The sequence below is a fragment of the Euprymna scolopes genome, chromosome 4 (genome assembly GCF_053919585.1).
Source record: "Euprymna scolopes isolate OS-2025 chromosome 4, ASM5391958v1, whole genome shotgun sequence".
NCBI classification, from domain to species: domain Eukaryota; kingdom Metazoa; phylum Mollusca; class Cephalopoda; order Sepiida; family Sepiolidae; genus Euprymna; species Euprymna scolopes.
In genome coordinates this window covers 35,019,069-35,043,589 of record NC_136485.1, presented here as the reverse complement: position 1 = coordinate 35,043,589, position 24,521 = coordinate 35,019,069, and the positions used below count along the sequence as shown (strand labels likewise).

At 35.0% G+C, this 24,521-nt stretch overlaps 1 protein-coding gene across 1 annotated transcript in view; it reads left to right on the top strand.

Annotated features, from left to right (window-relative positions):
- Nucleotides 1-24,521, top strand: part of LOC145267033 (tripartite motif-containing protein 2-like) — a 569,514-nt gene that overhangs the window by 330,963 nt on the left and 214,030 nt on the right. Inside the window, exon 3 of the mRNA XM_080122976.1 lies at nucleotides 12,182-12,381. The gene's annotated coding sequence lies outside the window, so the exon portion shown is untranslated. The remainder of the gene's footprint in view (nucleotides 1-12,181; nucleotides 12,382-24,521) is intronic.

Sequence of the window (24,521 nt, the reverse complement as noted above, 5' to 3'; positions counted from 1 at the left end):
TGTATGTGCTCATGGGTCGTGTGTATATACATTCATATATATTTGTATATCTATGTCTATGTGCACATGTATGTGTATGCGTATGCATGCATCTGGGTGTTAGTGTCTGTATATATATATGTATGTCTATGTGTATGCATGGGTGAGCGTATGTATATAGGTATAGCTATATCTGGATTTATATGCATATATGTGTTTGTATGTATATATATGCCTATATCCACAATACACTTGACACTGAAAATAAAGTTAAGCATAACCACTGGCCAAAGCACCTTGTTAGGAGCCCACCCCCTATATATATGAACTTAATAGAACTACAGGAACCCCTGACTCATTATAACTTAACTACCATCCTCATAATCCTTAACATTTAAACCTTTATGCTCCCTTTTTTCATTTTTTTTTAAACTTCTCAATCTATTAATTTATTCTATCTCTATTCCTATCTTCATCCTTACTTTTATCTAGGTCCCTATATTTTTTTCTAGACACTATAACTTAATCCCTATCCAATAAGCAAAGCAAATCAATACAGACCCCTAAATATTAAACCAACAACACATATATTTTGAACATATCTTATAATGCGTCTACCTAACCTCGCATTATAAACTACACCCGTTTATATATTTATTTATTTATCTATCTATCCTAACTTTACTTTACTTACTTAGTATAAATATACACATGTCCATATATATATATATATATATATATATATTTTTATGAATATGTATATTTATATAATTGTATATACGTGTATATGGGTACATGTGTATGTATGTATGTATGTATGTATGTATGTATGTATGTATGTATGTATATCTACATCTTACTGGAGATCCGTACATGTATCTTCATATGTATATGTATGTGTATGTGCAGGCAGGATTGGGTCTATGTATATATTCATATATGTATTTACGTGTATGTTTCTATGTTGCATATGGATGTATGTGCTCATGGGTCGTGTGTATATACATTAATATATATTTGTATATCTATGTCTATGTGCACATGTATGTGTATGTGTGTATCTGAGTGTTAGTGTCTGTATATATATATATATATTTCTATGTGTATGCATGGGTGAACGTATGTATACAGGTATAGCTATATCTGATATATTTATATGCATGTATGTGTTTGTATGTATATATATATATATGCTTATATCCACAATACACTTGACACTGAAAATAAAGTTAAGCATAACCACTGCCCAAAGCAACATGTTAGGAGCCCACCCCCATATATATGAACTTAATGGAACTACAAGTACCCCTGACTCATTAAACCTTAACCACCACCCTCATAATCTTAAACATTTAAACCTTTATACACCCTTTTTTAATTTTTTTTTAAACTTCTCAATCTATTAATTTATTCTATCTCTATTCCTATCTTCATCCTTACTTTTATCTAGATCCCTATAATTTTTTTCCAGACACTATAACTTAATCCCTATCCAATAAGCAAAGCAAATCAATACAGATCCCTAAATATTAAACCAACATGTATTTTGAACATATCTTACAATGTGTCTACCTAACCTCGCATTATTACCTATACCTGTTTATTTATTTTTTATTTATTTATCTATTTATCTCTCCTAACTTTACTTACTTAGTATAAATATAGACATGTATATATATATATATATATATATATATATATATATATGTATATTCATATTTTATGAATATGTATATTTATATAATTTTATATACGTGTATATGGGTACATGTCTGTGTGTATGTATGTATGTATATATGTATGTATATATGTATGTATACATGTATGTTTGTAAATATGTATGTGTACATCTACATCTTACTGGAGATCTATATCTCCACGTATTTGTATATATGCAGGTCTTTGTATATATATATATATATATATATATATATATATATATATATATAAGTATGTATATAAGTATGTATATGTGTATAGGAGTTTTGTGTATGTCTGTGTATGTCTGCATATAGATGAATGTATGTCTGCATATACTTCTTCCAAATACTAACAACCATTTCTGTAAGGTCTGACGAGACTGTTGGATCGTAAACATGGTCCAACATCCGAAACATATGTAACCAAACTGATAAAACGGTAATAAAAAAACACATATATATATATATATATATATATGTATATATATATATATATATATATATTTACCAGTGTCCATCTATGAATTCTGATGATGCTAGTTGGATTTTTCCTCTCTTTGAGGATTTTCCTCTAGTTGAAACAATTTGTAAACTCATTCTGGACTCACAGTAATAAATTTCCTATATATATATATATATATATATATATAGTTAAATATTATTTATTAATTAATAATTACTACGTGCATAAAAGTAAGTCATGCTATATACCAAACTAGCAAAAGTACCCGTCGTTGACTGGGTTCAAAAACAGCCTACAGAAAATGAACTCTGATTTATGAAAGTATGATAGGTTATGAAAAGGAAGGGTTGTAATGAGATAGCTTCGAATTTGGGGGTATCAAACCCAAAGCAAAATATGATGAAAGTAAAAATAAAATAGATAAACCCCATTATTTATTATACCATACCTGTTCACACTGAAACACTTATCTCAATATTTTGTGGATCTATATTAAAAAACCTTGTTAAACTTTGTAACATATTTCCATTCTATGGAGGTCAGGCACGAACGAACACCCCATAATTTTATTATACCATATTTCTTCAAACTGAAACATAATTATCAAAGTATACTTACGCAGATAGATATGAAAAGTCTTTATTAAAGTTTGTGCCTATTTCCATTCTATGGAGGCCAGGCACGAACGCAGACCCCACAATTTTATTATACCATCCATATTTAAGTTAAAACATACTTATCAAAGTATTATTATCTACACCTATATCAAAAACACTTGTAACCGTTTTTTTTTTTTTTTTTTATTTCCATACTTTGTGGACCAGGCGCGAACGCAGACCCCACAATTTTAATGAACCACTTTTCTGCCAGACCAAACATACCCATTGTTGTGTCTCGATACATCTTCTATCATTATATGTAATCAGTTTTGTAAAATAGTCAACCATATAGGAGCCTATTCGTGACCAAACACACACACACACACACACACACACACACACACACACACAAAGACGTTCAGCTTTATATTATAGATATACCAATTTCATATATATATATATATAAATATATATATATAAATATATATATATATAGTTGTATGGTTTGCCTAAAACCCATAAAGAGGGGGCACCGTTGAGACCCATATTATCTATGATAGGGTCTTTCAACATAAGCTAGCAAAATGGTTGACAATTATTTTAGAACCTGTTTTGGAACGTTATAGTTCATTTTGTATTAAAGATTCTTTTAGCTTTGATAACAAAATTATATTCATTCAGACAAATGTATGTGTTCCTTCGATATTTCCAGTTCTTTTTACTTGTATCCCATTGTTAGAGACTTTAATATTTGTGCTGACGCTTTATATCGGAGTAAACTTCCGACTCCACCAATGCCAGAAAATATTTTTGCGGAATTGATGAAATTCGCCACCATGTCGGTAGAATTCAGTTTCAACGATATTATGTACAGACAGTCGGATGGTGTGGCCATGGGTTCCCCATTGGGACAAGCGTTGGCTAATATCTTTGTGGTTTTTCATGAACAGGGTCTATTGTCTGGTTTATGCAAAGCAGACATTTATTTTCGTTACGTTGACGACACTTTCTGCTTATTTGACAACGAGACGAAATCGGATGCTTTTTTTGTGTGTGTGTGTCCCTCAATAACGTTCATCCAGCTCTTAAGTTTATGGTAGGCAAGGAAACGAATTCTACTCTTCCGTTTTTGGATGCTTTTGTGTCGAAGACATCTCCGTGTTTTCTTACTTCTGTTTATCGTAAACTAACTTTTACAGGTCTCTATACGCGTTGGGACTCTTTTTGCCCTACAAACCAAAAATATAATTTAATCAAAACTTTAGCACATAGGGCCTTGATGATTTGTTCTAAAGTTAATCTGGATGACGAACTCAAATTTATCACTAACACCCTTTGTAATAATGGTTACCCCTTGGATATTGTTGAAACTACTATTAATAAGAAAGTTTCTAATTTTCATAAACTCAAAGAAATTATAGCTAATAGATGTCCTGTGTACCTGCGTCTACTTTGGCTAGGTAACATCAGTGACCGATTTGCTAAGCAAATTTCTTTGTTTGGGCAACGGTGTTATTTTGCATCGAATCCGCGTGTTGTTTTTTCAACCAGGCCTATGTTGCCGTCTATTCGTAAAGATGTCCCCCCCCATCATAATAATTCTATTATTTATTTATTTAAATGTAGTTGCAGTGCACACTATGTTGGGCGAGCATCGCAAAGATTAGATTTCCGTTTGAAACAACATGTACCATCAAAGATTCCTGATGCAAATTTTTCACCCTCGAATGCTCTGAATAATAATAGTATGGTTCTGCGATTTGCGACCATCTTATAAATAACCATACGTATGCCACGAATTTCAGTGCTGACATGTTTACGATCCTTAGTAAGTCGCACTCTCCCTATCATTTGAAAATTTTAAAGACTCTTTTTAATAAAAAGAGTCTTTAAAATTTTCAAGTCTTTGAGACCTTCTCTTTGCAAGCAAAAAGAAAATTTTCTAGGACTTAATTTAGTCTCTATGTAATTTTTCCCCCGTTTTATTTCTGCTTTTTTTTTCTACCCCCGCCATATTCATGACTTTTTGTTTTAAATCGTATTTTCCTCAATTTAGCTTTGATAAGCGAGGAACGAAACCTGGTTAGCTAACCTTTATTTTCATTTTTTATTTTTTAAATTCATTATGCTTAATGGTCTGTATTAAGCCATAATTAAATTCTGTACCCCCCGGAAAATGTCTATTTGGCAGCATATTTTCATTCAAGCAGACATTATTTAAATACAACGAAGATACTTTGTTTTATGATTCTTTTTTTATTTTTTCGATTTTCCATATAATCTTTTAATTTTCATTCCTATTCACTTTCACTCCATAGGTTTTCAGCTGAAGATGACTCGCGCTCGAATCAAAAGAATTCGTTATAACTGTAGAAATTTCCATGATATTTTCGATTTTGAAATAAAAAAAAAATCGAAAAATGAAAAAAAAATCATAAAGCAAAGTATCTCTGTTGTATTTAATAATGTCTGCTTGAATATATGTGTGTGTGTGTATATGTATATATGTGTGTGTGTGTTTGTGTATATGTATATATATATGTGTGTGTGTGTTTGTGTATATGTATATATGTGTGTGTGTGTGTTTGTGTATATGTATATGTGTGTGTGTGTGTGTTTGTGTATATGTATATATGTGTGTGTGTGTGTTTGTGTATATGTATATATGTGTGTGTGTGTTTGTGTATATGTATATATGTGTGTGTGTGTATATGTATATATGTGTGTGTGCGTTTGTGTATATATGTATATATATGTGTGTGTGTGTTTGTGTATATGTATATAAGTGTGTGTGTTTGTGTATATGTATGTATGTGTGTGTGTTTGTGTATATGTATATATGTGTGTGTGTGTTTGTGTATATGTATATATATGTGTTTGTGTATATGTATATATGTGTGTGTGTGTGTGTTTGTGTATATTTATATATGTGTGTGTGTTTGTGTATATGTATATATGTGTGCGTGTGTGTTTGTGTATATGTATATATATGTGCGTGTGTTTGTGTATATGTATATATATATGTGCGTGTGTGTTTGTGTATATGTATATATATGTGCGTGTGTGTTTGTGTATATGTATATATATGTGCGTGTTTGTGTATATGTATATATATATGTGTGTGTGTGTTTGTGTATATGTATATATATGTGTGTGTTTGTGTATATATATATGCATATGTGTTTGTGTGTGTATATATATATGCATGTGTGTTTGTGTGTATCTATATATCTATATGTGTGTGTGTTTTTGTATATGTATATATATGTGTGTGTGTGTGTATGTGTTTGTGTATATGTATATATATATGTGTGTGTGTGTGCGTGTATGTGTTTGTGTATATGTATATATATGTGTGTGTGTATATATATATGTATATATGTGTATATATATATATGCATATATGTATATCTATAATATAAAGCTGAATGTCTGTGTGTGTATATGTGTGTGTGTCTGGTCACGAATAGGCTCCTAAATGGTTGACTATTTTAAAAAACTGATTACATATAATGATAGAAGATGTATCGAGACACAGCAATGGGTATGTTTGGTCTGGCAGAACAGTGGTTCATTAAAACTGTGGGGTCTGCGTTCGCGCCTGGTCCACAAAGTATGGAAATAAAAAATTAAAGAATTAAAAAAAAAAAACGGTTACAAGTGTTTTTGATATAGATGTAGATAATAATACTGTGATAAGTATGTTTTAACTTAAATAGGGATGGTATAATAAAATTGTGGGGTCTGCGTTTGTGCCTGGCCTCCATAGAATGGAAATAGACACAAACTTTAATAAAGACTTTTCATATCTATCTGCGTAAGTATACTTTGATAATTATGTTTCAGTTTGAAGAAATATGGTATAATAAAATTATGGGGTGTTCGTTCGCGTCTGACCTCCATAGAATGGAAATATGTTACAAAGTTTAACAAGGTTTTTTTAATATAAATCCACAGAATATTGTGATAAGTGTTTGAGTGTGAACAGGTATGGTATAATAAATTATGGGGTTTATCTATTTTATTTTTACTTTCATCATATTTTGCTTTGGTTTTGATACTCCCAAATTCGAAGCTATCTCATTACAAAAATTACAACCCTTCCTTTTCATAACCTATCATACTTTCATAAATCAGAGTTCATTTTCTGTAGGCTGTTGTTGAACCCAGTCAACGACGGGTACTTTTGCTAGTATATATATATATATATATGTGTGTATTTCAAATATGCATATATATGTGCATGTATGTATATATGTACATATATATGTATATATGTATACACATATGTACGTGTGTGTGTGTGTGTGTGTGTGTGTGTGTGTGTGTGTGTGTGTGTGTGTGTGTGTGTGTGTGTGTGTGTGTGTGTGTTATTTTATCTTGTTGGCAAAGATTTGGAAAAATTAAAGAGTTAAAACAAAAGCCAGGACAAACTAAGGGAAAAGATATTTTTAGCTAAAGTTAATTTCATGTCAAATCCTTACGAAATCCCCGAAATCGCTACGAAAATATTAAAAGAAATAAATCAAAAGGGAAAACTCTAAAAGTTGTTTTAAATTGACCCCCCTCTCCCTCCCACTTATATGCTGTAAATCAAATCATTCTCTTCTTCCCCCACACTGTCTTTATCTTTTTTGTTACTTTATGTTAAGATGTAAGATTATAGGATGACTCTTTTCTCATGAGGTATAAATTTTAATTAATTTCAGATTTAAACAAAACCTATAAAATTCATCATATCGCAATTTTATTCTCGCCTCATGATTATTTTGCTCTGTCTACGATTTATTTATTTATTTTAATATATATTTATATTTCGTATGGATTTCGTAAGGATTTTGACATGAAATTAAACTTTAATTGAGTATATTAGTAATAGGACGATTCCGATACAATTACTAATTCCGAGTTGTTTTTTGTTTTGTTCTTTAATTTTTAGGCGACGACGGTCGGAGTACCGTATGAACCCATGTAATGTTTGCATTAATATTTTCACAAACATTAATATACACTTATGGAGTCATTATTAGACTTTTATTTTGCTGTTAAAAAACGGTAAAATAAAATCAATAAATATTTATCATTTCATCATTAATGTTAGCCATGGAAAATTATGTTTAAACAAAACAATCATTTGATTAAAAAACAATAAAAGAATCGGTTTTAACATCGAAAAATAGGCACCAATTTTTGCTATTCCGATTCCGATACTCAAAAAGCTTCCGATTTTTTTTTTTTTTTTTTAATTCTAGATTTCAATTAATCGTTCCAACACCAATACGAGGGATGTTCCAAAAGCAACGCCTCCTATTTTCATTCCGCCTGAATGGATCAGATGGGATTGCAAATCGCGTTGTTTATAACGCTTGAACTTACGACCTGAAAGTTGCAGATATTGAAGATGTGAGATTCTAAGAAAGCAACTCCTGTTATGGACCTGAGCCAGAAGCAGAGATGCGTTATTGAATTCTTCCATGCAGAAAAAAGTTAATCAATTAACATTTACTTGCATCTGTTGAACGTTTAGAAAGCCGATGCAGTTAATGTTAAATTTAGGAGATGGGTTCGTTGAGTTCAAAGTCGCGACAAAGATGTAAGTGACAAAGCATAATGATGGATCTTTTTATGACCGAAGCATCAAAGGAGGCTGGGAAAAGTGCATTAAGAATGGTGGTGACTATGTAGAAAAATAAATTATGTGGCAGAAAAGGTCGCTCGTTTTAATATATATATATATATATATATATATATATATATATATATATATATATATATATATATATATATATATATATATATAATAGAATCTCTCCCATCGATTTCGACGTATGAGGTTCTGCCACAACAACAAGTTGCTCGGAAATCCACACAGATGATTTGTTTATAGTGGTGAAGGTTTTGTGTTTTGCTATTACTGCTAATCCTTGTCGGTGCAGATGACTGCCACAGGACAGAGTATACAGTAGACCGCAGGTTTTTACATCAATTTCCTGCTCCTAGATGCATGTCTTAATGAAGACTGGGGTGCATCTCTCCCAGTGAATTAATGCACCTCCAGCTACTAACCTGGATATATATATATATATATATATATATATATATATATATATATATATATATATATATATATATATATATATATATTAAATACATTTGGTAGAAGATTCATAAATTAATTATATATATATATATATATAACTACTTCATTTACTCACATAAAATTAGTATACTAAAGTATAGATTTATGCTTCGCGCATAAGCCTGGCGAATCCTAGAGTGGATGAAACACCGAATATTCAGTGTAGCTTAATCGCCATATATATTTTATAAATTACTGTATATATATATATATATATATATATATATATATATATATATATATATATATATATATGGCAATTAAGCTACGCAGAATATTCCATGTTTCATCCACGCTAGGATTCATCAGCCATAAGCCTGATGAATCCTAGCATGGATGAAACACGGAATATTCTGTGTAGCTTAATTGCCATATATATTTTATAACCTACTACCTAGCTCTACCTACATCTTGAGCACTGTCGAAGTAAATTCTTAAAGTTTACGCATAAATTTATACTTTCGTATATTAATTTATGTGATTAAATTAAATAATCATATATATATATATATATATATATATATATATATATATATATATATTACTAAAGTGAAGCGTATGTGCATACGTTATAAAGGAAAAGGGTATAATGAAGTTAGCTTTCTTATTAATCTTTAAAAATCTTTATTCAAATTGATATTCTTTATGAATTTTTTTATTAAAATTTGTAGATATTTAAATATAACCTGAAGTCTATATAAAAAAAAAAATGAAAACGGCACTAACACTATGTGGGTTTAATCGGCTTCCTCCAAAAAAGGATGGCCCTGTCGGTGGGGCATTAGAATACGCCGACTGCCCCCCTGCAGAGGGTAAAAGTCCCTCAATGGGGGTCCTGGATATGACCTTAAACTATATCCAGTGGTGAGGCCCCAGCTTGTGGGCTTTTGGGAGTGTGGAGCCACCCTTTAATTACCATTGCTCCCAGGTCCACTCTGACCCGGAGTGGTAGTACCTGTTAGGGTCCCAACTATGGGTTGAATAGAAACCGACGTGAAAACAACAAATATATTCTATTAAAAAAAATTTTCTTCAAAATCTTTGGATTCAGCATTAAATAACCCGAAAAGGGTGATATGCCGTAAAACAAAAACAACCAACCAACCAACCAAAAAAGGAAGTTCCATGAGAGTATGAAATTCACAAGCGGTCCTCAGTCGCATGTATATCCTACTTAGGGAAGATGACAACGTTAGGTTTTTGCAACTTTTGCAGGAAGGTGTCGACGTCCTCCTACATACAGCGCCTGGAATTTCCAAGTTGGTCACGCAGGTAGTATTGATCAAACTCAACGTTGCTTAACTTTGATGATCTAAAGAGAATCGGTGTGTTAACGTGATTATGCTGAAGTCGCTACTATACAACTGTTTTTGTTTGTAAGCAATATATTTCCATTCTAAGATTATACATGTATCGATTATTGTGGATATCGTAATAATTATTTAAATATTTCCTTATATATTGTATTAATGTTGTCGAAATGAAAATTGTAGTAATTACTTCAGAATTGTCTAATCTATTCCCTTCTTTGTTCCAGCTCATTTGACTCGTTGGTCTTGTGATCTCCATCAATTCGTTGTTTGGACACATCATTATAATACAGCTTCCTATTTCGGTAAATCATTTCTCTTCCTGCCGACTGTTTTCTCCCTTACTTAAAACCTTGATCTTTTCAAGACTAAAGGTCAATAGACATTCCCTGTCGTTTTTTTTTTTTTTCGTTCTTATTAGGTTCTTACATTAAATGGCTTTACATCTTGTCTGGAGCGATTTCCATAAAAAAAATATTGATATCTTTTAATACATTGATATCGTTTAAGAATTTCTTACCTGAACTTAAATCTGTAAAATAAATCATTTTCATTCGTTTTATGTAGTTTCTTCTTTGCCACCAACATCGCCCTCCTCCTTCTCCTCCTCCCTTCTTCTCATTATCGTTATCATCTTAAACTTTTATTTTACATGTTGGTACATGTCAGATGATTTAAAAAAAAAATAATTTCTAAACTAACCTATCGCTACCCATGTCTTAATTTACCGCTTTTTTCTTATAAGTTCATTTTAATCACATGAAAAAAACATGGAAGGAATTCTTCTTTTTTTTTTTTTTTTCTTCCCTCCGTGAACTGGACTTACTACTTTCTACATCTACTAACCCAGGAACTCTCGACCTTTCTTTAATCTATTTTAATTTAATTTATTTTTATTTTTAAATTAGAAAAGTTGAACATTTTTAAATATAAAATTACCCCCCCCCCGCCATCCCGCCACTCCTAGTTAATTTTCATCCACCTATGTGCATACTCTGGAGAACTTCAGAGTACAAGGGGAGGCTTTCGTGTTATCTGAGAAGAAGATAATAGTTAATCAGAGGAGACCATATCTTGCTTGTTACTGTCATCCCGTTTGTGGAGCAGAAACGGGAAGTCACAATGAGCAGACAGTCTTGACTATAACCGAAACATTTTAAGTTGAACAATACTCTGGTAAATAATTCATGCAATGTTGATGGCAAATAATATACTGCATCATCACGTTCACACACCAATCCTTATATGATCACCAGAAAGTTAAGCAACGTTGAGTCTAGTCAGTACCAGACAGATGACTATGTGGGAATACCAGGCGCTGTATGTTGAAGGACGTTGATACGTTCTTACAAGAGTTGCAAAAGCCCAACATTTTCATCTTCCCTGACAGTGATACACAAGTGACTGGAAAACGTTTGTGAATTTTATATATATATATTTTTTTTAATTTTTACAAGGGAGTTAGCACTTATCAAGACCCGAAGGCCACTCGAGGATAAGGATTAATGAGTGTAAGGTAAGTGAGGCAACAGCATAGTGATCGTTATTGGTGGAAATTGGGTATAATTTGATTAATTAGTGGTGGTGGTGGTGGTGGTGGTGGTGGTGGTGGTGGAGGGGCTAAACAAGAACTTGTTTACATTGGACTTGGAGTCGACCATGTTGTAGTTATCCTGAAAGCAGGATATCAGAACAGTTTTTCCCATGAAAGAAGCCGGTTTAACTCACCTCGATTCAGTTCGGTTCGGAGGTGTGTGTGTGGGGGGGTCTACTAATTCTACTCCGCCATATTGATTTGTTCACAAGATAATGTATGATTGGCGTCATCAAAACGATATATTTATTAAGGACGACGTATTTTTGTAGACATGTGTGTGCATTTTCATTGTTTTAAATTTTCTTTTCTTCAAACATTGTTTATTTCTGATCGATATCTTTATTTTCATTTCTTTCTTTTTATTTATTTAATTTATTTATTTTTTTTTTTTCAGATTTATTATATTTTGAAAAAAAGCAGAACAAAAAACAACTGATGTAAAATAAAAATCAATTTGGAGGCACTGTGGAGACGCCTCTCTTAGAAAATTGTTCTCGTCTGCTGGACATTGTAGTTAATCTATTTTATTCAACAACAAATCACCATTTCAAGTCAAATCTAACCAATTGATCAAGTTTTCTCCAACAACTGTCAGTGAGTAAACTTATCTTGTTTTTTTTTTGTTTTTTTTGGGGGGGGGGTCTGATTTCTCTTTGTTAGTGAAAGCATTTGATAAAACAGTCTTTCGTTGTTCAGCCATAAGAATTGGGAAAGAATTGACATGGGAAGCTGTGAGTAAGATGAAGAATAAGGCTGCAGAAGCTCAAATATTGTTGGAGAATGTTCCTTTCCTATGGACTCAAAAACGGCTCAACCGATTTTTATGAAATTTCCCAGGAATATACTTCATGTGCCTGGCAATGTTCTTAGATAAGTTTTGTATCGGAATGTCTTTGATAAGTATCGATAATCAAAATATCCCGATGAAAGAAGGAAAGGCGACTCTGACCAGAGTTAACACCATACACAGCCTCACATTACAAGTGTATTTAAGAAGTTTTATTATCACACAAGCAGAAAGGTCAGACATATAAAATCAACAGTAGTTTTATTTGATAGGACAGGGGCACGTTCGAAATTAGTATTTTTTTTTGGAGCACAATTAAACCATGATACTTGACTTTTTCATTTTAAACTTAAATTCAAGCCATTATCACCGCATAACCAGTAAGGTGAAGCACATAAAATCAACCATAGGTTCTTGGATATGACAGGGGCGCGTTTGAAATGAATGTTTGTGTTTAGAGCACAATTAAACCATGATACTTGACTTCTGCATTTTAAACTTAAATTCAAGGCATCTATATATATATATATATATATATATATATATATATATATATATATATAGAGAGAGAGAGAGAGAGAGAGAGAGAGAGACAGGGCAAAATGTGTATGTGTATGTATGTGTGTGTGTTTGTATGTCTTGCAAAAACTTTTAACAGACGCGACAGATCCTCACGAGACTGGTACTGTTTTAAAGCTCGACCCTTTGGACGACAAATATCGAAAAATAAATTCCTTCACCCTAAATTGAGCAGTTTTCTACAAGGAGGGATCCATTTTTGCAAGTCATTGTATCGGTTGGATTAACTTCGCTTAACTTCTGGTCGGACTGTGGAGATATCAGCAAAGACGTCACTTTTGTTTTTCTTTCCTCCTTTGCGTTATGGGTTCAAGCCTGTCTGCCTGCCAGCCTACTACTACTTTTTTTTCTTTCTCTCTCCACCCAAACTGCCTACTGTTTTTTCGCCCCCCCCCCTGCCACCCATTATTATCAATTTTGTTTTTAACCCCCACCCACCCATCTCCGGGGTTCCTTACTCGACCCAGGCAACGTCACATCAACAGTGACATCAAGTGAAATTAAAAAAGAAATTACATTTGATGCTTATCCAGTTAATGACCCAATCTCGAGCAACTTCGCATGGCATCTTCCAACAGGTTGTGTAAGCAGACAGAAGTTGCTGGACTTATTATCCAATCAGCTGTCAGAAGAAATAAATAAAATCTAGAAAAAAAATTATTTTAAACCGAAAATGACTTTCAACGCACTCTGTCAACATCAAATCCCCCCATGTTAAAAATGACCTTCTAAATAGAAAGCCGTTCTTAACATGGGGAAGAGTGGAACGCTGTGTTTTGAATTAATCATCAGGCAATCAGCTTTGTCATCTTCCGACTTACATACGTAACCTGCCGACATGAAATTGTTGGAGATTGGGTCATACACCTAACAATTTTTTTTTTTTAGTTTTTACATGGCATCTTCAGAAATTGGGTGTTTTCATCGTTTACAAAAGCTTGAAAGGTGATAACGTTAGTGTTGTGACCCTATGAAAGGGTCATAGAAGAATGCGAACAAGACGTTTAAGTAGAAAGAATATTTTGTACAAAAACTGAAATACAAAAGAAAGGTTGTCGGTACTTTTCTGATTGGTAAGTTAGACAGTCTGTAGCTTTGCGTTAAATCATGATACTTCCTCATGAGTGTAATAGCCTCATGGTTTATATAATGGTTAGCAGAGTCCATCATGCGTGAATCGGCAAGTCCCCAAAACAGTTACCAACATGACATTGTTTTAGTGTAATATTATTGTTGTAGACCCGTGCTAGGGATCACAAATGAAAGAAACCACAACTAGTGTAAAGTGTATAAAATATAATATGTATTTATCATAAAGAATACAGGAGCCACTAAAGTGGTATGAAAGAAACGTGTGTGTAGCATGCAGTTAAATATTGTATGAATGTCTCCATTTAGTCTCTACAACCAGTGGTATTCATAGGAGTTGTTGATTCCACTTAGTTCTGAAATAGGGGTGATTTGTACCCCCACAGCACCCTCCTCCCGAGCTTTTCATTCCTCTGGGATTATCGTATAGCTCTTTTCCCTGGGGTTGATATCTATCCGGTCGGTCATGTTCCTTTTTCTGGAGGACCGGCGTTGTCCAGCTGCTTGTGGTGTTACCGAGTCGAACGTGTCATATATCTGGTCCATTACCTCTTCTATTCAGCAGGAGGTTGTCTTTCATCATCTATGATACGTTTCCGAATTTGGTTTAAATGTGTCTTGTGAGTCAATCTTGGACCTTCGATAATGTAGACCATCCACCCGAGCCTTTTCTGGACTTTTCCTAGTTCCCATATCGTACTATTATTTTTGTGTACTTGGAAAAATAACTTTTCACCAAGTAAATATCTCTTTTTAGGAACTATAGTATTTGGTGGTTTCACCTGTTTTGGTAAAAGTTTCTCAAAGACTGTCCTAATTTTCCTCATGAACATTAACTCTGCTGGTGACATCTTCGATGGAGTGCTTTCATTTGGTGTAATTCGGTAAACTTGTAAAAACTTCTGTAGCGCCTTTTCTGAGGGCGTTCCTTTAGCCTTCTTCAGGGCTCTTTTCAGCGTGTCTACAAACCTCTCTGCCTGACCGTTCAATCGGGATGATAGGTTGGCATCGTTATGTGGTTAACCTGGAAATCCTCGCAGAAGTTTTTAAAATTTGCTGCAGTGAATTGTGTGCCATTATCTGGCACTAGACAATCAACCACACCAAACCTACCATATAATTCATGAAGAGCACTGATCGCAAAATCTGTCGTTGGACTTTTACATCGAAATACCTCAGTTCATTTTGAAAAACTGTCTACTACTATTAAATAATAGTTTCCATCCAGTGGGCCTTCGTAATCTTTGTGTATTTTTTGCCATGGGTGGTCCGCTTTAGATCACGGGCTAAATTGTATTGGGGTGCTTTTGCAGCCAATGCACATCTCTTACACGACTTTACCTTCTATAGTCCCAGGGTGCCCCATATGGAAATCCTTTAGAATTTTCTTTTGTAGTGTAGCTGGGATTACTACTCTTTCTCGGTACAACAGTACCTCATTGCACATAGAATAAGCTTCCGCCCCCGATTCATCAGATGGAATTTTTTGTTTCATTTCTTTGATGAAACTATCTTCTTCAGCCTCTCTTATTATATCTTCCAAAGTCACTGGTAGTTCCTTGATCGTATTACATAGTATTTGTGTATAGTCCTTTTCACTTTGTAGTGACGCTATTACTATGTCTTCTGGCAATTCCCTTGATTTTGGGATTAATCGCGACAATCCATCTGCATGACTTCGCAGATGTAAGAAATTCCATACTGAAATCGTAATTCAGTAGAATGGTCCCTATCTTTGCAGTCTGTTAGCTGTGTAAGTTGGCAGACCTTTTTTAAGAGCCAAAGCTGGTTATAAGCGGCTTATGGTCAGTTTGTAATTTAAATTTACGACGTGTAAAAATTGGTGGAATTTTGTAACCCTGAATATGATCCCCAGTGTTTCCTTTTCAATTTGGGAGTAATTCTTCTCAGCAGGCAGTAAAGTTCTTGACGCATAGTGGACCCATCAGGCATCTTGTGTAGAATCCACACCTCGATCCCATAAGAACTTGCGTCGGTTGTGACAATAATCTCTTGTTTCGGATTGAAATAAGTCAGAGATAACTCTGATGTTACTAGAGCTTTTAATTTCTTAAACGCTGCCTTAGGCATCCAGTCCCATTTTTTGTCCTTTGTACATTCAATGGGGCACGCAATTCATACATGTTCTTAATGAACGTTTGATAATAGTTTGCAAGCTCTAAAAAATTCTGCAATGTTCTGCAATGTAGTTACATTATGAGGTTCTGGCATGTCTTTTATAACTGTAGACCTCTTCGGATCGGGTTTCCTCTCGTCCTTATCTATTATTTGACCCAGGTATTTAATTTTTCCCCCAATGTGAAGCTGTATTCTTTTATTCTGTCAAACACTTGAAATACATGATCTCTATGTTGTTCAACATTTTGACTACGCATAAGAATATCATCCAGATAGCCTACTGCGAAATCCAAACGACTTAGCAAAGTATCAATTACCTGTTGGAAAATTGCAGGTGCTACTTTTATACCAAATGCTAATCTATTGAATTCCAAAAGTCCTTTGTGCATTCAGATATACAAAAGTTTCAAGCTATATTCCTCTACTGGTATTTGTAGGTACGCCTTGCTTAAGTCTATTTTGAAAAAAAAATTTCTGCCATTTAACTTAGCAAATATGTCATCTGGGTTTGGTAGTAGGGAGTGATGGTCCTTGAGCACCGCATTAAATCCAGTAGAGAAGTCTGCACATACCCTAATCTCTTTAGATTTTTTTTCACATATACGGTGGGGGACTGCCCACTCACCATAGTTAATAGTCACGATTACAGTGTTAACTAGTCTTTCCAATTCTTCTTCAATTTTTTCCCTCAAAGCAAAGGTATGCTCCATGGCTTTTTGAATATTGGTTTTGCTTCATCCAGCAATTCCAATCTCACCTTTATTTTTGTGCAGCATCCAAGCTTTTCAGAGAAAACCCTTGGGAAAGATTTTTTGACATCTTTTTTGAGTTTGTCGGCTTCACATGTTAGGTTTTCGACTTTGTGACAAAATTCACTCATTGGTGAGTCCCATAATTCCAATTCCTGAATCCAATTGGTCCCAATAAGTTTGTTGCGTTCCTTAGAACAAACACTTTTAGCTTTTTTGTCGTTCTTTTTAGTGACACATTAAGAATTATCTCACCCTCAAATTTTATTTTTTCACCAGTTACCGATCTTATGATTTTATTTGTCTTTGTCATCATAGGCTTTTCTATTCTCTTCCACGTGTGAAAATTTGGAATTGATAAATCTGACCCTGAATCGAGCTGCAGTTTTACTTCTTTATTTCTGATTCTCACGGTAACATATTTCCTTATGTTCTCTGTTGATGAAGGGTTCATTTTTACAGTTTTTACGTAGCTCTTTTTTGCTACTTTTGCTCTGCAATATGAGGCCTTGTGCCCTGCTTGCTTGCATAGGTCACATGTTATTTTCCTTTGGTACTGACATGCATGAGGTCCTCCACATTTGCTACAAGGGTCCTAGGATTTTGTCTATCCTAATAATTTTGTGAAGGGTTCTTTTTGCCTCTTGGTTGGTAATTGCTGTTTTATTTTTTAAGCATATTTTTTTAATGTGAGCGATACCTGCTTCTTCTATGTTTCGTGAATCTGTCTTCATTTCCACGAACCGCTGATAATCTTCAGCCAGTTTCTGAAGTGTCAAATCAGATTCTAATTCCAATTTATTCAGAGCATGACGTCTTATATCAGCGTCTGTTGTAGCTATCAAACCTTGTGTGAATATTAAGCGTTTGAAATTGTCTGTCATTAATGACGACAATTTCAAATCGTCACAGTGCTTGTTAACTATAGACGCAAAAATCGTATAGTCCTGACATGTAAGATTCATGCATTTCCAACTTTTATGAAAAAGGCTTCTTTTTGGGCAGTATAACTCAATTAACAGTTTGACTTCCTCGTCAAATGCCAATTCGTTGGGTTTTCTTGGTAAAATATAGTCCACAAATTTGTTATGTTCAGATGTACTCAACTTCCGTAGCAATAAACGAACCTTCTTTTGATCCATCCATGCACTGCAATCAATCTTAAAAAGGTTTTTAAATCTTCTGAAATATGCCTCAAACGTTAGGTCCTCCTCAGGAGCATAGTGAAATGTATCAATAGCTGACTAGATCGCATTTTGGGAAAAAGCCATGCTGGTTTCTTCTCCGCTGTCCTTATTCATTAAAATTTGCGTTATCAAATCCGTTTTTTTTTATCTTACTGGTTTTGTTGCTCTAAATGTAAATTTTCCCATTCCAATATTTGTTCTTGCATTTCTTTCTTTTCTTTTTCCTGTTTTTCCTCAAAGTATTTCATTACATTTAACTGCTTCACTTCGTTTTGTTTCTGTATTGACAATTGTTCTTCTCAGAATCTTTTTTCAAGTTCTAATTGTTGACTTTGTTTGAATTTCACCATTTCCAAAATCTGTTTTGCAAAATCGTCCATTTTGTTTTTTGGAAGATTTAGAATTACTTAATATGACAAAATGAGTTTTTTCAGAAACACCACAATTCCTTGATTTACTTTTCCTATAGTACCAACTCTATAGAAAAAAACCTTTACAAACTTCATACCTGATTATTCAACGAATATCTCTTTCACATTTCATCATCAGCGTTTGTATTTATACCGAAAGCAGTATATTTCGTTTGCCTTTTTTCAATTTTCATAATGTGTAGGTGCTGGGTTCAATTCCTTATTGATCCTACAGATTTTTTCCTTTATTTCCTTAAAGAAAATTAGTTACTTATCTATGAAAGAGAGTTTATAGCATTTATTTAATATTGGCTATTTTTTCGATTTCTGTGTGAAAAAGAATGTGTTTTTCTTGTTAACAATTTATTTGTCGTGCTTAGCGAAATCGTTTTTTTCTCTTCTTTGACGTGCAGTCCCGTCGACCAGTGAAAAGTTTATTTTAATCGGATTAAAATCCGACGTCATTTTTAATTTGTGCGAATAATTGCTCCAGCCAATAAAATAAAATGTATCATTTACTTTTGCAGGAGTTTTTTTCTTTTCCTAACGCTAATGCCTTTTAACCATACAACGTATTATCGGGACATGCTTTATAGAACGACAAAATTTTTTTTCAACATTGCTTGTATTTATAGAGATGGAAAATAATTTTTTTTGTACTTACTGAAAACTTGGTCTCGTTAATCCAGTAGTAAGTAATAATTCTCCATGCAATTGTCTTATGAGTTCTGTTTCAACGCATAGTTTATGCAAGATAAGGTTTTTGATGCCGTCTTTTTTAAATCCTTTTTTCGGCAAGCATTATTGTCCCTTTTTAAAGTGTTCTTTATCCCGTGTTTGTGGATTTTTATGCTCGAATGTTGGTTTTAGACTCGTGCTAGGGATCACAAATGAAGGAAACCACAAGTAGTGTAAAATGTATAAAATATAAATAGTATTATAAAGCCGTAGTAGATAAAAAAAAATCACATTTTCGACACCTCTTTTTTTTGCCTTTAATCGAGGTCAAAAAGCGAATGAAATGACCAAGGATATTTATGCCGTATATGGAGAAAACGCTATGGCTGAGAGAACTGTTCGAGATTGGTTTACCAGATTCAAACACGGTAATTTTGACCTTAATGACGCTCCTTGTTCCGGAAGACCAATCCAGATAGATGAAGACCAACTCAGGATTCTTTTGAAGGAAGATGGCCATCAGATATTTAGAGAATTGGGTGAAAAAAGTTTATTCTCCGACAATTTCATGCTACGATAGGATTCACACAAAAACTTGGAGCTTGAGTCCCACTCGAACTTTTGCTATAAAAATTCTTCGATTTTCTTAAAAAAAAAAAAAAAGAATGGCGGGAACTTATGAAACAACCTAATAGTACTAAATCCAATATTGCTGATTCAGCAATGAAAATGCTTTTTCAAATTGAACTTTGCCTGATGGACCGACAGACGGAGCCATTTTTTGTGATGCGTGGATGCACCTAAAAAAACGAATTGAAACAAAAAGAAAAGATACGAAAGTGATTGGATAAACAGTGATTCAATTGGATCTTAGACTTTGATCTTATGATTCACTTTCTGTATTCTATGGAAAAAAAGGGAAAAAATAATTCTAGATATTGATTTGTTTCCATCTTCATGAATCTTGCTATTTTCATATTTGTATTATTTTCTTCTCTTTTATTTTTTGTTGTTTTTGTTTTCAGCAAAATTTTGCACGTCTTCAATTGTTTCAATTATTAGCTTTGCCATTTGTAACATTGACCTTTAGGAAGTTCAGAATGCTGTTTCTTTTAGTCGACATTTCCCTTATTGCACAAATGGAACAGTATCAGTCAATGTTTAATACAGTCCACCCCAAATAATAAAGAGCACTTAGGGGTTAGTCATTTGCTTTGTTCTTGGTCACCACCAATAACCAGACTGTTTTACACCTATCCTCGTAGGTAGGTGAATAAATAGCATTATATGAACATATTACAACTTTCACAAAAACACTCGACTAACTACAACCACTATATATGATTGTCCTCACTCTCTATCTATGCCTAAATGTAAATGCAGATTCCATGAACAAAACTTCTTTCCCAGTATAGCCCTACTTTGGAACATTGTTACGCTAAGATGCTTCCCGGTTTAATACAATATGGTAGCCTTCAAATATAATGTAAACAAGTTCCTGTTAAGCCATCCACATAGATTTTTTTTTTTTTTTTACATGGAGTTCACCACTTATCAAGGCCCAATGGCCACTCAGGGATAAGGGTTATTGTGTGTACAGTAATCAAAGGGATAGTGTAGCAATAGTATTGGAGAATTTGTAAGGTGTCATTACTTGGGGGGGGCGGTTCCTCAGGAATTTGTTTGTGTTGGACTCGAAGACATCCAGGTTGAAGTCGAGAGGGAAACAGGCAAGCGGAACAGAGTTCCACAGGCGTGCAGTTCTAAGAAAGAAGCTTTGTTCATGGAATCTACGTTTTGATTTAGGCACAGATAGGGAGTGGGGAAAATTATTGACGGTGGTTTCAGCTAGTCGGGTGTTTTTTGAAAAAGATTGGCGAGGGGGGACCAGAGAATGGAGCTCAGACGAGCACCTGCCATGGAAATAACGATAGAACAATGACAGGCTCGCTACGTCTCTTCTGTGGGAAAGAGGTTGCAGAGTAGAGAAAAGGGCATCCCCCACCAAGCCACGGAGTCTATTTTGTACTCTGTCAAGGCAGGATAGGCTGTTTTTAGCAGGCCCCCACCCAGATGTGGCAGCAGTACTCCATCTTTGGACGTACTTGACTCTTATATAGATAGAGACTTGCATCATTAGTGAGATATCTTCTGGAGCGGTAGAAGGATCCCACCATTTTCCAAGCGACCTTGGCCACAGACTTGATGTACGTGTTCCATTTCAGATCAGGTGTAAAGGTGAAACCCAGGAGCTTATCAAAGCCTGGGGCCTCCCTTAGACGAGACCCATCCATTTCAATTGATGCCAGACAGGGATCAGAGCGTTTATGATGTAGAGATAGGAGCTTGGTCTTAGATGCATTAAAGGTTACCAGCCACCTCTTTCCCCACTGTACCACGCGCTCAAGATCAGAGGAGAGTGAATCAGAGAGAACATCATCATTTAAAGCCTTTGATATGTTGCCATAGATGGTCGTGTAATCAGTATAGATGTCAACGAAAGATTTTAGTATGTGTTTTGGGAGATCATTGATGTAGATCAGGAAGAGAGTTGGGCCCAGTATGGACCCCTGAGGGACTCCAGCATTAATATTGTGGGCCTCTGATTTCTGCCCATCAACCACTACTCTTATGAGCCTATCTGAGAGAAATGACTTAATGATAGAGAAAACATTTCCAGTTATACCATAGCTGGAAAACTTGTGTAGTAGGCCTTTATGCCAAACCTTATCGAAGGCCTTTGATATGTCGAGAGCAATTGCCCTAGAAATGAAGCCTTTTTCGAGAGATTCGCTAATCCTATGAGATATAACCGTTAGCACATCTGCTGTAGATCTAGCAGAGTGGAAACCATATTGCGTGTCGCTAAAAAGGTTATTTCTGCTGAGGTGGTTGATTACTTCTCTATTTATTGTGGATTCCAGCAACTTACTCATGACACACAGGAGACTTATAGGTCTGTACTGAGAGGGGGATGACTTATCTCCTGAATTCTTAAATACAGGGCATACTGATGAGGTTTTCCAGGGTGTTGGGAAGCACTTCTCCTTAAGGCAACGCTTAAACAGTTTGGAAAGTATGGGGGCAAGTTCTGCTTGTAATTTTTTTAACACTATAATTGGAATACCGTCGGGACCAGTTGCTTTACTGGAGTCAAGGTTCTTGATTAGCTTGGCGACCTCATGCACAGATATTTGTATGTTGCATAGCGTGTTGTCTGTTATAGGAGGGAATATGGGGAGTTCATGGCCTTCGTCACACAGGGTAGAATTTGCCGCAAAGTTTTTGGCAAATAGTTTGGCCTTGTCGGATGCTGTCGAGATGACCTCTGGTCCATTGATAATGGTTGGGATAGAACGCACGTTTCTGTTCAGATCCTATTTGCTATTTGCCAGAACTGGTGGGAACCAAGCCGCTGCTCAGCTACTTTGGACTTAACGGATTGCGCATATAGTTCTCTTGCATTTTTTATTACTCTTTTACAGTGGTTGCTGGCGGTTCTGAAAGCAGCTTTAGTTTCAGTACATCTATTACGTTGGTAGCTATGGAAAAAGTGATTTCTGTGTGCGATGACAGCAGCACATTCGGTGGAGAACAATGGCTGGCTGTTAGGTTTTTCTTGGAATTTTTTGGATTGTATGAATTGGTCTATGCCTACAAGTAACCGTTCGGTCAGGTCTGATACTATAGAGGACACATCCTTTTTAAACATGGAATGGAAAGGGAGATCAGATATGAATGTATGGAAGCTATCCCAGTCCGCCATAGAGTATTGGTATACAGTACGGTGGAGAGGTACGTCTGTAGATTTATTATATTTCATTTTTATCTTAACTGATACGACGCAGTGGTTGGAGGATCCCAGAGGAGATAGAATGGAACACGAGCATAGCTCAGGGGAAGTGGATAGAAAAAGGTCTAGGAGGCTTGCGAATTGACCGGTACTATCGGGCACACGGGTGGGCTCGCGGACAATCTGAGTGAGGTCATAGACAATGGCAAAATCATGACAGAACCTCCCCTCATCATCAGTCTTATTTGAGTGGGTCAGCCATTCCACATTATGGACATTGAAGTCACCGCAAATGTGAATGTTAGCTGAGAGATGAGCAGACAGGATGTGGTCAATTTTTTCTGATATACTCTTAAAGACAGTAACTCCACTGTTGTGGGGGCGATAGAGGGCAAATATAAATGCAGTGGTGTAAGCAAGTGCAACCCAGAAGCACATATAAGGTAGATTAGGGTTTTCTCTGGAGATATCCCTGCCACATGGGAAGCCATCTTTAATGTAGGCACATATTCCATGCCCGTGGCGATCTTGGGGGTCAGATTTAGATGTTAGGTTAGAGTATCCTTTAATTATGAACTCATCTAGGGAGGTGGTCGGCCCTATTCCAGTTTCGCTTAGAAAGAATATGTCAGGTTTCGTCTCCTGTAATTGGGTTTCAACCTCTGGAAGGTTAGAACGTAGACCCCTGATGTTGGAGAAGGAGACGTGGTAGTAGGGGTCTACCTAGGAGGATGGGGTTCTAGGTTTATTCGTGTTTTCTTTTTTGAGATATTTCATGTTGAGGATTTTGGGGTTTGTGGAACAGGTCAGAATACTTGGTTAGAGCAGAGCAGAGAGGGAAAGTAAGAGAGGAAAGATAGGAAATTTTTTTTTTTTTGTAGCAAATGATAAGGTAAAGCCGTAACAATTACCCACTAGTATGGCATCGAGAGGCCCCACCAGAGACTACTGCATGGTCCAGAATCCATTCACCAAATGGCAATACAGGAGCCCCAGTACTTTGCACCTGCTGATAGGACAGCCTCCTTAGTGGTTATTCCAAAGTTCGGGTCCCTGACTATCAGGCGGTTAACGTCAGCCCAGATGAAAACGTTTACCTCCAGCAACCTTACTAGTGACATGGCCGCAAGAATAGACATAGAGACAGAAAATTTCCGACATCTCAGAGTACTGTTCACGAAGTACTACCGACCTGGGAAGCAGCTTTTTCTTCACCCTTTGTCAGAATCATCACTCATTAGAAATGAGGACTGAGGGACAAAAAAAGAGAAGCGAGAGTTACTGGATCTGCCGATAACACATGCACTGCATTATCTACTCTCC